The following is a 12,791-nucleotide window of genomic DNA, read 5'->3' as shown; positions in this document are numbered from 1 at the left end:
GGACACTGGTATTAGTCTGTTAAAACCTAATGCCTGTACTTGTACAGTATATCTAATGACAAAAATACTACATAGCATAGAACACAACACATTTCCAAGAAAGCCACCAATTAACAGTTGATCTCAACACAAACACGAGCACAACAGCTGTCACATTTTGGGTCAACATTTGGTACTTACATCCATATGAGCTTCAATCTGCTTCTTCTCTGCTCTGATCAGTGAACCTCTTACCTGTAAATCACTTTTAAGCCATTTTTACCTGTTTGTTTATATTTGTTATCCCTATAGCAGTTTAAGGAAAACACAGCTGCATTTCTCTATTGAATACAGTTGTTAATTCATTAAAGAATTTAAGTTTAGTGAAGATCAGTAAAGCAATTTTCTTTTGAAAATTGAAAAAATAGTCGACTGTGATAAAAAGTGGCTTGAACAAAAATCCAGGACCAGGGTTAGGAGCCACTGGATTTGGACGCGCACTCTTCCATCTTTCCTGGATTAGCTATTGGTGCACCATACTGCTTTGAAGTGCTGTCAAAGCATAATCAGACCACAACAAATACCATGGACAGTTCAATATTCTGATTGTCACTAACTCTTTAAAGTCTCTTTCAAACTTAAAAATAGTTTATGTCATTTGAAAGGTTGCATTTATTCAATTTCCTACTTGTTATTTATACAATTGTTGTCACGATTATAGTCCCCCCTCCTTAAGGATGCTCCAACCCTTTCACTTTAGACTTAATTCTGTGCACCTGACCCCTTTTCCCAGCCCACCTTAAAAGCCAGGCGCGGACGTTCATCCCGGCTCTGTATTCTGTAACAAACAGTTATTTCCGGACCCTATGCGGACGACACAATCCGAAGAAGTGGGGAAACACTAGGAAAACGTCATGCAGGAATACGGGGCTGAAAACAGGGGGGCGTGTCCAAAGTGCGCTGGTGCACGGGGGAGGTGTGGCCGAGGCAAACAATCCAAAAGTAATCCATAGAGGGAATCCAAAAACACAAAAATAAGTCCATAGCCAGGTGATCCATCCAAACAAGGAATTAAAACCATGAACCGGGTCGGAACCGGCTGACAGGGAATGGGAACGGAGATTAAAACCTTAACAGGACCAGGCGCTTCCAGGTCCCGGACTCGCACGGTGTGGAAACCAGATGCAGAGCTGGGATGAACGTCCGCGCCTGGCTTTTAAGGTGGGCTGGGAAAAGGGGTCAGGTGCACAGAATTAAGTCTAAAGTGAAAGGGCTGGAGCACCCTTAAGGAGGGGGGACTATAATCGTGACAATTGTATAGTTTATTTTCTGTTTCCACCATTCCACTTTAATAAGAATTGCTTACACTTGTATAGTGCTTTTCTGGACATGCCACTCAAAGCACTTTTACAGGTAATGGGGACTCCCCTCCACCACCACCAATTTGCAGCCCCACCTGGATGATGCGACGGCAGCCATAGTGCGCCAGAATGGTCACCACACATCAGTTATCAGTGGGGAGGAGAACAGAGTAATGAAGCCAATTCAAAGATTGGGATTATTCAGAGGCCATATTTGGTAGGGGCCAAGGGGAAATTTGGCCAGGACGCCAGGGTTACACCCCTACTCTTTTTGAGAGACACCCTGGGATTTTTAATGACCACCGAGAGTCAAGACCTCATCCGAAGGAAGGCACCTGTTTACAGTATAGTGTCCCCGTCACTATACTGAGGCATTAGGACCCAAATGGACCACAGGGTGAGCATCCCCTGCTGGCCCCACTAACACCTCTTCCAGCAGCAACCTTAGTTTTTCCCAGGAGGTCTGCCATCCAAGTACTGACCAGGCTCACACCTGCTTAGCTTCAGTAGGTTGCCAGTTGTGAGTTGCAGAGTGATATGGCCGCTGGCTATACTTTCTTTACTTCTCCAAAAATGATTGTGAACAGACTTTCTAATTCCTTTTCTCACAATTTAGATTCAGGCATTTTGTTAGCTTTTAATGTCCCTAGTTGGAATTGCCTACAGTTGACCAGCTCAGCTCAGTTTTGCTCTTTCAGCAGCAGAGGCAGGCAGGCTGCCTCTGGAAAGTTTGAGCAATAAGGACAGACGGGGCAGTTGCTGATACCACTACCAGACAGATGGTTGAGGTTCAAAGCAAGTTCCAGATACTCTGGGCAGTTGAAGCCAAAAATACTGGCACATAAGCTCATTTTGAGCTCAATAGTAGCCTTCAATTGAACAACTAGTGATCTCCTAAAACATAACAATGTTATTTTTAAACACATTAAAGTCTAAACCCACTACCAAAAAGGGTTAAATACTGAGGGGGTCCATTTTTACAATTAACAAGTTCAATAATTCTGTGTGTCTTCATTTCACTGTCAACAACGCTAATATCTGACAACAGCAACATTATAAAAGCATTTACTTTTCTATGGGAAATCATGTTCAACTCAGGTGTTCATAATCATAAATACAGTGTGCTTTACTGGATTCATGTCGACCAGTCCTTCACATGCACATTTTGCCAAGGCAGGAAAGTCTAGCAAATGAGTGTGATATATGGCTGTGCATTGTCATGCATGTAAAGACATAGTGTGAAGCAAGAGCATTGTCTTTCTTGCACTGCACAAAGACGCATCAATAAACACCATGATCTCCATATCGTATTGCAACATATACCATCTTAGCTCCAACTCCAAACTGGTCCACTTGCAATAGTGTGTATGGTACATCTCCCCATGTGTGCCACTTTCTCTTTTTACCATGATACTGCAGCAGACTGAACTGTGATCTGTCATTGAACACAAACTGTCCTGTTTGGCCAGTTTGTGTTGGACAACCTTGTGCTCGTTATTCAGCACTAAGACAATATGTCATCATCTTATGAAGCTGATCAGGTAATGAGAACATCTATGTGTCTTTATAGTAGTTTGGTATTAAGAACAATGCTGATCCTGGAGCCCTTAATTTGAAAATACTGATCTTGGTGACCTGTGGTTGCCCTGGCTCTTGGTCATAAGTTGAACCCATCATAATCTATTATTACTGCAGACATATATTGCTAATATTGCTGACTGGTCTACAATAAAGTGTCTAATTACTCTGGATGTCTAATTTCTACCCTTAACCTCTTAATGCTGGACATGGACGGATCTGCCACGTTCTAAGAAAAACTTGCCTCAAAAGTCAAGTCTCACTTCATTGTTTTACATCACCAAAACCACAAAACCTTTACAGAAAACCTTTTATCAATGAAAAGGGTTCAACTAGATCTCGTGGATCACTGACTACCTGACTGACAGACCACAGTCTGTGAGACTTCAGAACTGTGTGTCTGAACAGGTAGTGAGTAACACAGGGGCTCCTCAGGGGATGGTTCTTTCTCCTTTCCTCTTCAGCCTCTATACCTCGGACTTTAAATACTACTCAAAGTCATGCCACCTGCAGAAGTTCTCAGAAGACTCTTCAATTGGGGAATGTATCAAGGGTGGGCAGGAGGAAGAGAACAGAGGACTGGTCAGCAACTTTGTGGAGTGGTGTGGGGAGAACCACCTGCAATTGAATGTTACAAAGACTAAGGAGTTGATGATAGACTTCAGGAGGAATAGGGTTCAACCTACTCCTGCCTACATCTATGGGAATGGTGTGGAGATGGTGGACTCGTACAAGTACCTGGGAGTGCACATCGATGATAGACTGTAATGGTCTTAGAACATCGAGGTCATTTACAAGAAGGGTCAGAGCCAACTTTTCTTCTTGAGGAGGCTCAGGTCCTTCAATGTGTGTAGTAAGATGCTACATATGTTCTATCAGTCGGTGGTGGCGAGGGCCATTTTCTACGCGGTGGTATGCTGGGGCTCTGGGATTAGAGCAGTGGATTCTAACAGGCTGAACAAGCTCATCAGAAGAGCAAGCTCCGTCATTGGGTCTGGCCTGGACCCCCTGTAGGTAGTGGCTGAGAGTAGAATGGTGTCCAGACTAGAGGCCATCATGGACAACGTCTCCCATCCCCTCTATGCCATGCTTGTAGAAATGAAGAGCATGTTCAGCAATAGACTGATTCATCCACGGTGCGACAGGGAGAACTGTTTTTTTTCTTTTCCCATTTAAAACTGTTTTTGTGCAATGTATGCCAGGGACCTGTACAATACATTTATATTTATAGTCATATTGTGCAATGCGACTTTTTTGTGTTCTGTTCTGTTCTGGTTTGTTCTTTGTGTGTTCTGGACTGTGAGTAACTCTTCTTAGTGCACTTCTCACTGTACTGATTGTATTGTATGTATTGTATTATTATTATTGTATCATTCGTTACACTGTGTCTGTGTTGTCTGTGTTAAGCTGCTGTTGCACTGCAATTTCCCTCATGGGATCAATAAAGTATCTATCTATTGACTTTGTAGTAAATGTTTGAAGCAGGACCGCCAGAAATAAGGCGATCAGATTGGTAATAAACGCACTGTCATTCATTGCATTTTCAGCCATTCATAGCCCTTAGAGGTAAGACTTCCTCTAGAAGCCTCAGGCTGCATGCCACTTGCTTTTTAGCTGTAAATCATTGACTCAGAAGGGGTAATCAATGAGTTTCTTATTTTTCAATATTTTTATGATTTATTTACTATATGCGAGAAATTTCATTCCAGGTCCAGTCTTCACGAAACATTATGTAGAATTTTTTTCTAATCGATCAATTTCTCCCAGAATTTTATTCTACCTAGTAGTCACCTAGAACAAGGTTTTTATTCCCCTGACCCTGACAGGCCTAGAACTGAAAATTCTGACCTCTGAAGACCAAAACAACATTTCCGCCTGCTGTTGTTTTTGTTTTGTTTTTTTCATATGTTTGTCTGCTGAATGGACACATAGAAATATAATAAATTTGACTGTTCACACTCAAAGCCAAGGGGGTTAGCTTCAATTTAAGACCTGAACCAGGCTCCTGCTATGTTCTGCTGCAGAGATATAACAAAATGTTTAAGGAGAGGAAGTTCCAGGCGGACATAGGCTAAAAGGGTCTTCACCACTAACGGGTTGGTCTTTTCTCTTCTGCCTTGTGTCAGGTGTGGTATTTTGGTTCAGATGTGACTAGTGCATGTTTTGTACCCACTGTCACACATGAACATTGCCATGATCACATCCATATTTGCACATCTCCAAACAATTCTACCATATAGGTTGTGTTACAAACAAGCATGTAACAGAGATGTATTCTTTGTTTGGGTGGAAAATATTTAGTTTTAAGAGAAGAGTACCTCTATCTCATAAACAGAAGAGTCAAATATGACATCCATGCATCCATTTTCTAACTGCTTTAGCCAATACGCAGTGGTAGGGGAGCTTAAGCCTATTCAAATATTACATTTTTTTTTAAATCAGGTGTTTCTTTTAGCATTTTGAAAATCAGGAGTCTTATTTAAAGCTGGATAGTAGTGTTTCATGTATTGCAAATTAAGAAATGATTTTTTTTTTGGCTCATTTTTCTCAACAACAGGACACTTCTGCTCCAGACTGATATGGTAATTCACTTTCATCTTTCAGACAATACTCAACAGCCTGAAGGACTGCAGGGGGTTAATGCCACTCTCTAGCAATGGCGAATAAAGCAGGAAAACCAGGGAGTGTTAGGTTTAATAAATGGCTCTCTGGACACCACCCAAAGACTTTGAATTTTAACATTGATCTTAACCATGGTATTTTGCAATGACTAAATGAGGCCTTACTGCTAAATTCCAGTGTTTTACTGCACTCATCTCCTGTGCTCCTAAGCGTAGCAGCAGACTTTTTCATGAATTCAGAACCAGGCTCTGTTAACAGCTTTGGTTGCTAAGATAATGCACTAAAGGAGACAGTAGGCTGAAGAAATAATGTGTTTTGTGTTCTAGAGTAGATTTTAAGCAAGAAGCTGTTATCTGATGAGACCTGTGTGGGTCCTTTCTAAAATCCACACTGTCAGGTAGCAAGCAATGCTTAGCCAGTGGTGGTTTTCCAGCAGGCACCCAGCTCCATACTCATGAAACACTCCGAAGGCTTTCTGTGGCAAACATAAGCACAGCCAAACAAGACAAATCTACACCCTGAACTGCGTGCAGCTGAGATGTGGGCACAAGATGAACTATTGGCTCCCTTGAAATACCTCCATGGGGGAAGCAGAATCTTTAGGGGATGATGCAAAACTGAAAACTGCTGTCTGTGTTTAAAAACGTACATTAACTACTCTTGGGAACCTTACGGAATATTATTTTGGGGAAAAAAATAATTTATTTTGGAATTCTATTAATTAAAATTCCTATAGTCCAGATCAAGAGTTTTCCTTGAAAATTTGATATTTTCTCAAGAAAACATTTCCAGACCCAACAAGAATGCTTTGTAGTAGATTAGTCTGTGTTGTCTTTCACACCTACAGTATGTGCACTCTGGGATATATTCTGGTGAAAACAGGGAGCCAAATAAGAACCATTTGTGCTCCAGATCTCCAGCTTTCTGAATCCTGCCCTGCACAGGGAAAACAGACATTTGTTAATCACATTTTAACAAGAGGTTTGCTAAATCTGGTGCTGAGTTGGATCCAAGGGCCCTCATCTAAGATTTACTTTAAGATTGAGAATAGAATTAACGCATTTTTCAAAATGCTGCATTGTTAACCTTTTATGAAAACATCACAAAATAAGAAACACTAAACTACTTGAAAGATTTATGTGACACATCACAATTACAATTTCAATGAATTATTGTTATTGTATAACATGTGAAACTTCATTGAGTTGGTGAGCAATGTATTGATCCCATAGATAATTTGGGTTCAAGAACACTCCAGGATTTATAAACAGCTAAAAGTGATCCACAGAGCAGCACAACACATTGGATTTATACTTTGGCTTTATGCAACTACACCCTGGTCTGACACACAATTATGTCCCACTGACCTCACTAGCCACCGTGTGTTTTTTTCCCATAACATACAAACCACAGTAGAAACACAGCAGAAACCTTAACTGAGCTTTAGTTGAACTGAACCTCTCTGTTCTTGGACAAAGTAGATACTGTAGGTGACCGGGTAGGTTTTTAATTGACCCTCATTACTGCTGAAACTGAATGCAAACAACAGTGCACACCCACAACTTAGCCATCTATAGCAACGTTTTTGGGAGCCACATGATGACATCAGCAGCATTTGGACAAGATTACAGGACTCTCTATTACCAGCAATGGCACTAGTCAGTAACTGCTATTGCTTTGCAACTTGACAAGGAGGGCAATTGACCTGCCTTGTGTTTTACCACAGCAAACTGAAACTAATTTTGTTTTAATTTAATTTTTCTTCTAGATTTACCCAATATCCTCCATGTTTTCACAAGACTGTCCTGTGTATTACAATGTCTTCACCCCAAATGTAATGACCATACCTTGTTTTCACAGAACTTTTCATTTTAATGTTATAATAATCACGACTGATTCCAGAAGAATTTTAAAGAGGCCGCATCTATCTCTTAAGGCTCTTCATTGGCTTAAGGTGGGTTACGTCTTAATAAACAATAAAAGGCACCATTTCAGCTAGAGGGGTGAGCCTGTTTAGTCGAGCAAAGCAGATGTGAATTCATTTTTTTAGCTCTGATACAATTCACAACAGTGTCTAACAGATTTTAATTCGTCAGGCATTTTCTGATGGCAAGGGTCTCACGGTGGATGCTGCAATGCGTCCATTAATTTCTGGAGCAACCTCTCTAATTCGTGCAACTACATCACTGTGTCTGGTTGTCATTGCTCTAGCACTATCTGTACAAACTCTGACACATTTTATCCAGTCGATACCATTCTCTTTGATAAATTCATTCAGAAGCTGAAATATGTGCTCTCCTGTAGTTCCTGTTGGTAGCAGCTTACAGAACAGAAAGTCCTCATGGGACGTACCCGTATCTAACGTAAATGAGCAAATTGGCCAAATCGACGACATCTACAGACTCATCTAATTGCAGTGAAAAGCATCTGCTCTATCAGCGTACTTTTGATATCATCCGCCATAACAATAATCCTATGAGTGACTGCGTCTTTCAGAGGGGGCAGCAGGTCAAGCTGTTTAGCAGCCTTTTCTCCACACATAATTCATGTCAGCTCTTTTTCCCCGTTTCCATTTCAGGAGTCTGTCTCAGAAGTTAAAAGAAGTTTTTATTTTATGTGCAGGGGAGCAAAACATAGAGACGCTCGGTGTATTTTAAGAACCTAGAACAGTTCTTAAATATTTTTCTGTTATCTATCATGCTTTCTTGTGCTCACAAGATTGCCAGCATTCATAACACGCATTTCTATGCTTTCCTGCGCTTACAAGATCGGCGGTGTTCCAAAATCACGCACTTTCTCCTACCTCCCTTTTTGCTGGAGATACCTTTTTTTAAAAACAATTGGTCACTTACGTTTGTAGCACACATTCCTATAGAATGGAGTAGAATTACATTGTAGCTCTTGTGGCCTCTTAAGTATTAGCGTGCGCTGTATCATAATACGTAGGCTGCGTATTAGGCACGTATTATAATAATAATAATAATAACATTACTTTATTAACCCTTCACAATTTGTTGCATTAGGAATTGTCTTTTCGCATACCCCAGCTTGCTCTCCATGAGACACACAGAAAGGGAGAGAGCCTGGGGTCAGAGCACAGGGTCTGCCATTGCACTGCGCCCCTGGAGCAGTTGGGGTTAAGGGCCTTGCTCAGGAGCCCAACGAAGTAGGATTCCTCTGCCAGCTGTGGGATTTGAACCTGCAACCTTCCAACCACAGGGGCAGATCCTTAGCTACAGAACCACTGCTCCACCATTTTCATAATAGAAAATATGAAAACCTATCCCGATTTTTCAGTGCACACAACAAAGTTCCAGGGTCATATGGCATACCACCTGGGGACGCTCTGCGTACCATAGTTTGAGAACCACTGTCCTAGAGTGTTCTTGAAAGATAAGCCTATTCATTCAAAGCGGGACTGGATTCAGACAGATCCATTCAGTGTAGTATAGTCTGTGTTCATCATTTAACCACAGCAGTGTCAGACAGCCAAAAACAGGTCTTGGAGGGTTTCCATGGAAAACAGATTGTTAGAATAGCGTTTTAATTCCAGTATTTCACATACTGTAGACCATTGCTTTCATTGCACTGCCTGGGTTCAAAGGGCTAAGGCTGAAAGCTAAGGAAAGTAACAAAGCGGAGGTTAATAATGGGAGGTAAGGCCAGAGTCATGAAACAGTTATTGACACCATGGGGCCAAACACACACTTCTGGGAGCCACAGGATGACATCAGTTGTTTTGGGAACAGCCACTGAACAAGATGGTATCTCCATCCACTGTGACAGGAGTTACAGTAGGAATAAGCCTTACCACAACAACCAAACATAGGGAAAAGAAGAAAGCCACATGGACATTTCAGTGTTATTTATTTTATTTTAAAATAAGCTTTTTATTTAGAATTTAACATATGTTTCCATGCCGTTAAACCTCTTCAGTAGCCTTGGTCCCAAACACTTAGGAACCAAGTGTAATCTACAATTAACCAATTATTCATCCATTTAAGCTTTTTATCTTCTTTATTTAAATAAATTCTTTAGTAGTAGATTTATTTTAAGCAATAATTCCTAATTTACAAAACTTAAAAAATGAAAAATGAAATGAGGAGGATATTGTTTAAAAAAGAAATGGCAGTCCTTTAAGGAATGAAATAAAATAAAATAACAATGAATGATATGAATTGGTATGATGGGCCAGACAGAAGGAAGAAAAGTCATTTCCTTCTCCATGCCTGAAAGTTCCCTTTGCAAAGCAGTGTGGGTAATTATGTTTTACTGTTTATATACATTCCCATAATTCCTCACACTGTCAAGTGTTAGATGGACAGATAGCCAGTAGTCTTTTAGTAACACAATGAAGACAAAAGCATTCCTACATGGCAAGGCAGACTTCAGTGCAATTCAGCAAAACTCTGCAATGCTGCTGATAAACCCTCAATCTCTACTCATGTTTTAATGTCAGAAACTATTAACCTTTGGCACCTCTTTGATTACTTTTTAGGCAGATCCAGCTTATAGATGTTAATTAATTTTTTGAGCTGATGCAACACAGCAAGGGATTCAAAAAGCGTTCTTTTGTTATGTCTGGTTTTAATCTTCAGGACACCCACTCATGCGAGAAGTGACTTGCGTTCACACAGTGGCTTTAATTCAGTTCACAAAGATTTCACCCTCAAGTAGCAGGCAGCTTCGCCAGCAAGTACCAATCATTCTAGCCAGTTGTACCAACTTGAACAATGCCAGCTGTACCAAAGACTATAAAATATGCTGGGCTGGATCAATAATGAGTAGGAATACAACACCTGTATAAAAGCATAACAATATTGAAAGAGAAGGATGACACTGTTTCACGCTTGACAAACCAAGCTTTCATACAGTATGTCACATATTATTATACATTAAAACCTGACAGTACCTTTAAACTGTTAGTTTCGCAACAGCAATTGATGTTGGGTGATTAACCCTGTTTGCAGACTGAACCCATCAAGCTGTATGATGTTGTTTTTTCAGGACTGCTACTACCTTTGACCAAAATGTGTGAAGACAACAGAAAGTAATCCTTGAAGTGTCAAGGATTCACCAAACGAGAAAATTCTCCATTGTTGTCAATGATTGGATTTTCCCAGCTCCTTGCTCACACTCTTCACACTGATTAATGGTTAGAATTTAAATCCATTCAAAGCATCCAGGTAAATTGCAGTTCCTGATCTCTCCATATAGGCTTCCTAATTCTCCAACAGTAGTTGAGATATTAAAGCAAATTTCAACTATTCAGTTCTTGGGAATATTAAATTTATTGGAATAATAATAAAAAAATAAATGTGTCATTTTCACAGATAGTGTCATAAACAGAACTGTGGGGAACTGTTGAAATCCAGATTCCTTAAACAATAACAGGTGGGTATTTTTGCTTCCCACAAATTTTTGAATCTGTGACACATGACTGCAGATAGTTATGTCAACACGTGTTTTTCTACTGCTTCCTCTTCAAGTTAACATATTGCATTTCAAGTCTGTATCTGTGTTTGTTACCAAAACTCATATTTCCTTAAGTGATGACTAGCAGGGAGGTGCAACCGTCAGTTCTTCTCATTGGCCATTTTATATTTCAGTGCCATTTCTTGTGACTCTTAAGAGGAATGTGGCTGGTATAATAATAATAATTGCTTACACTTCCTACTTGTTCTATATACAATTGTATAGTTTATTTTCTGTTTCCACTATTCCACTTTAATAATAATAATTGCTTACACTTGTATAGCACTTTTCTGGACACCCCACTCAAAGCGCTTTACAAGTAATGGGGACTCCCCTCCACCACCACCAATGTGCAGCATCCACCTGGATGATGCAACAGCAGCCATAGTGTGCCAGAACACTCACCACACACCAGCTATCAGTGGGGAGGAGAGCAGAGTAATGAAGCCAATTCATAGAGGGGGATTATTAGGAGGCCATGATTGGTAAAGGCCAATGGGAAATTTGGCCAGGACGCCAGGGTTACACCCCTACTCCTTTCAAGAGACACCTTGGGATTTTTAATGAGCACAGAGAGACAGGACCTCAGTTTTACATCTCATCTGAAGGACGGCGTCTGTTTACAGTGTAGTGTCCCTGTCACTATACTGGGGCATAAGGACCCACACAGATTGCAGGGTGAGCGCCCCCTGCTGGCCCCACTAACACCACTTCCAGCAGCAACCTTAGTTTTTCCCAGGAGGTCTCTCATCCAGGTACTAACCAGGCTCACACCTGCTTAGCTTCAGCGGGCTGCCAGTTGTGAGTTGCAGGGTGATATGGCTGCTGGGTTACATAACCTCATTGTGCATTGACCACTTTGCATTGGACTGTGAGGCTGGTAGGAAGTGATTCTAGCTACAGTATGTGCCAAATTCACAGCTTAAAAAACAAGATTCTGATTACACTGAGCAGGCCAGCAAGCTATTTTATCATAACTGTGGCTGATGCTGTATTGGCCAGTTTTTACAATGAAATGCCAATTTCTCATTCATTTTATTTTCATTATATAGAGCCATGAAAAACATTGTGCATAGACTGTAATGCACATCAACAACACGAGAGCTTGCAGGCTCGTATAATTTCTGTGCTAATGACCTTCATTAGAGAGGCTTTTATAGAGAGACTATTGAGCTCTTTCACAGAGTCACTCACATACAGCCTCTGACAGGCTCTTACTTTTTAACTTTAAGTGCTGCAAGAACATTCAAGATGGATGGAAATTTTCCTAGGTAAATTGTCAGTTTGACTCTTCCCCATCCTCCCTTTAACTGGGATTCCATTAAACTCAGCAGGTTCTCTCTGGAGCTGACAGCTCACTGCTGACAAGCTGATACACATTCATGCACCAAGTCACTCTCTTCTCATGAACACTGGGCATTCCTGCTAATTCTGCTCTGGCAGACAACACTCTGGACAGAACACACTGGTGAAATGTAAGAGAAGTTCCACCAAATCACTCTTCTATTTTTTAATATTTTGTGAAAAAAACATTTTTTAAAACACAAGAAATTAGCTACGATGAGGAGGAACACAATAATGTCTCACTTCCCCCTATGGAATTAAGAAAAATTACAATTTTATAAGCCTTACAAATTCCATAAATCTTTGAAATGTCAGTACAAACTTTAAATACTATTGTCTTTGTGCTGCACATGCAGGTCTCATCCTGGCTATGAACTGGAAACAGAACCTCCAGATCTGAACCTTGAAACTGAGTGAGGAGGAGAGAGTGGG

The 12,791-nt window shown here is 40.7% G+C and overlaps 1 protein-coding gene across 8 annotated transcripts in view; it reads right to left on the bottom strand.

The window, feature by feature from the left end:
• Positions 1-12,791, bottom strand: part of LOC102682811 (kazrin) — a 618,046-nt gene that overhangs the window by 77,882 nt on the left and 527,373 nt on the right. The gene's annotated exons all lie outside the window — the stretch shown is intronic.

This window comes from Lepisosteus oculatus, chromosome 25 (assembly GCF_040954835.1).
Source record: "Lepisosteus oculatus isolate fLepOcu1 chromosome 25, fLepOcu1.hap2, whole genome shotgun sequence".
NCBI classification, from domain to species: Eukaryota; Metazoa; Chordata; class Actinopteri; order Semionotiformes; family Lepisosteidae; genus Lepisosteus; species Lepisosteus oculatus.
This window is presented reverse-complemented; position numbering and strand designations above follow the sequence as displayed.